The following is a 3596-nucleotide window of genomic DNA, read 5'->3' on the forward strand; positions in this document are numbered from 1 at the left end:
AGATGAAAAAAAAAAAAAGAACTCAGCCACTAGATGAGCATCGGGCACCTGGAAAGACAATTCCCCTGCCCTTCTAATGGTGGTGGAGTCACCAGAGAAAAGGCCTCAAAACTCTTCCCCTGAAGAGCCTCAAGGGTGACAAAATGATGTCTAATTACAGCAAGCAGCAATCCTCCTCTCACCATCATTTTACTTTTCTTTACAAATGGATGCCTCAAAAAACCAAATTATCACATTGCAAACTGAATAATAGTTCTCCAACCACTGGTTCATCAAAAACCCGATATCCAAGTTTCTACATTATTCGCCGCTGTCTTCACAAATAATATTTTGTGGGTGTCATAGCTTAAAACTACTGCTGACAAATTCCCAGGCAGATATCAGGGTTCAGACTGAGAAAAACTCAAGCCATCTAGTTTTAGATTCACTTAAATGGAACCTCAAATGCAAAAGAAATAATACAAGCTAAAAGTGTTAGTTACCAGTTTCTGTCTGAACCCCCATACTTTTTTTTTTTTAATTCCAAAGTCATACACTAAATTTTATACTAAACTAGAGGCCCAGTGCACAAAATTCGTACGCGGGTACAGTCCCTAGGTCTGGCCTGCGATCAGGGCCATCTTCCCCGGCTGCCCGCAGCCGGCCCCTCCCCTGCCGCCATCCACTCCGGTTTCCCGTTCGCTATCGGGCAATCGAGCCTGCCAGCCAGGGAAAGGGTCCAAGAGGTGGTCAGTGCACCTCATAGTGACTGGTCGGGCGGTCGTTCTGCCTTTAGGGTCAATTTACATATTACCCTTTTAGTATATCGGAGAGGAAAAATTACACAAGAAAAAGTAGCTGTGCCAACACCTATTTTCATTCCTGGAGCTACATCATCTAAAATTATGACTAACTCTTTTGTTTTTGTTTAATCCTCACCTGAGGATACTCCTTCCATTGCTTTTTAGAGAAAATGGAAGGGGGGGAAGCGGAGAGAGAGAGAGAGAAATGTCGATGTGAGAGAGACACACGGATTGGCTGTCTCCAGCACAAGCCCAAACCAAGCCCAGGATCTAACCTGCAACCCACGTGTGTGCCCTTGACAGGGAATCAAACCTGCAACCCTTTGGTGTGTGGGCTGACACTCTAACCACTGGAACACTAGCCAGGGCACAAAATAACTCTTCATGAGCAAAATATTTCCCCTATTATTTTCCTTCAAGTTGCTTTTTATTTGAATAGAAAGTCTTGATCCGTTATTACTGAGTAAATACTTAATCTTGCAATAACCTCTCATCCTTGGACAGAACTGTAAACTAAGACTATTCCGTGCCAAAGACAATGAACACAAGCTCCTCAGTCTCCAGACGGGCAAATAAGGCCAACCTGTGCTTGCCCACATACTATGCAATGATGGCCCAACTGCATTGGGTCCTTCAAGTGAGAACATTTCAAAAACTGCCTGCAGAGGTTACTGGAAATGCATTAGCAAAGCTGTTTTTGTATTAAGCTAGAGTGAATGACTCTTTTATGTTCTGTGAATAAGTGTTCTCTGATTTGTGTGTTTTTTTAAAGATTTTTTAAATTAATTTCAGAGAGGAAGGGAGAGGGAGAGACAAATAGAAAAACATCAATGATGAGAATCACTGATTGGCTCTCCTCTGCATGCCCCACACCGGGGATCGATCAAGCTGGCCACCCTGGCTGACCAGGCATCGAACCGTGACCTCCTGGTTCATGGTCAGTGCTCAACCACGGAGCCACGCCGGCCGGGCTCTAATTTGTTTTTAATAATCATACTTCCTTAGGAAGGGCTCACCTTTTCTCTCTTCGGAAATCATTTTTTCCACACAACCCGTTCTCATAGCCCCTTTCAAAAGGGCAGGAAGGCGAAGGGAGGGAGGGAGGCCATTTTTTAGCTGCATAAGGAGAAAGGTGTCCCTGAAGAGCAGCAACTCCATATTCTCACACCCAAGAAGCTGCTAAGTGCCCCCAGGAGCCTCACGGAGTCACAGGAGCGCTCCTCGTGATGTGAGGAGAGCAGGACATCTGTTCTCAGAGAAAAACGCAGGCACAGGAGAAGCAGTGCATGACTCCAGGGCCCACTTCTCACTTTTCTAACTGGAGGCTGTCTTGCTCTTTTCTATCATTGAAAGCAATTTGTGAGCAGATCACCGAGGACATCATTCTTTTTCACAAATTTAAAATATCTGAACAGTAAGCGTCAGGAGCAGAGCCACAGAAAAAGTAACAAACCTTCTGCATTCTCAATGAAGTAACTCCATAAACAAACTAATCCAAGGATAACTAAATCACTTAACTTTTGATTTTAAATACTGTGCTATCTCCAGAAACCACAATATAAAAGTTAGTGATTATTATAACTGCCTCCAATATTTTTCATCATACTAATGATCTTTTCATTATTTTTTTTCAAGAAACTAAAAAGTTTACCAAGCGCAAATGAAAAACTCCAAATATAATCATCCAGAAATAGCTCATCATTTCTCATCAGATACTGAGGAGTTTTGAGAATTGAAAGGGGATCCAATAAGCTGTCTTTTTTCATTTCCAGATAAAAGATTTTGTATGTAGTAGTTGACATATTTTAAAAAGAAATCCCCCCAAAAGGTCTAAATTATAAACCTTTTAAAAATGCATTTGTGGTCGAAACTGGTTTGGCTCAGTGGATAGAGCGTCGGCCTGCGGACTGAGGGGGCCCGGGGTCGATTCCGGTCAAGGGCATGTGCCTGGGTTGCGGGCATATCCCTGGTGGGGGATGAGCAGGAGGCAGCTGATCGATGATTCTCTCTCATCGATGTTTCTGGCTCTCTGTCTCTCTCCCTTCCTCTCTGTGAAAAGTCAATAAAATATATTTTAAAAAAAATAAAAATGCATTTGTGCCCTGGCCAATGTGGCTCATTTGGTTAGAGCAGTGGTCAGCAAACTCATTAGTCAACAGAGCCAAATGTCAACAGTACAAAGACTGAAATTTCTTTTGAGAGACAAATTTTTAAAACTTAAACTATATAGGTAGGTACATTGTTATTAACTTAATTAGGGTACTCCTAAGGCTTAGGAAGGGCCACACTCAAGGGGCCAAAGAGCCCCATGTGGCTCATGAGCCGCAGTTTGCCAACCATGGGGTTAGAGCATCATCCTGTGCACCAGAAGGTCTCCGGTTCGATTCTCAGTCAGGGCACATACCTAGGTTTCAGGTTCAATCCCCGGTCAGGGCGGGTGAGGAAGGTAACCGATCCATGTATTGCTCTCACATCCATGTTTCTCTCTCTCCCCCGCCTTCCTCCCTCTCTAAAATCAATAAAAATTCATTCGCTTCTCTTTTATATATCCATGACATTCAAAATGGCCAACAGACAGATAAGCCAGAAAAATCAATTACCAATTTCAAAGAGATAATTTTCTTTAGCTTAAACATTCACATTTATTAAAATCAAGTAAGTAGAAGACAAGGCTTTGAATTAAGGTCATAAAAAAATAAAATCTTAAATTACCCTCTAAGTAAAATAACTGCTAAGTTATTTAAGGAATCACATTCCTCTTCAGTTTCTGAGTCTGAGCTGCGCCCCCTTTTCCCTGTGTCCTAACCCACCCAC

This window comes from Myotis davidii, unplaced genomic scaffold (genome assembly GCF_000327345.1).
Source record: "Myotis davidii unplaced genomic scaffold, ASM32734v1 scaffold663, whole genome shotgun sequence".
Classification (NCBI taxonomy): Eukaryota; Metazoa; Chordata; class Mammalia; order Chiroptera; family Vespertilionidae; genus Myotis; species Myotis davidii.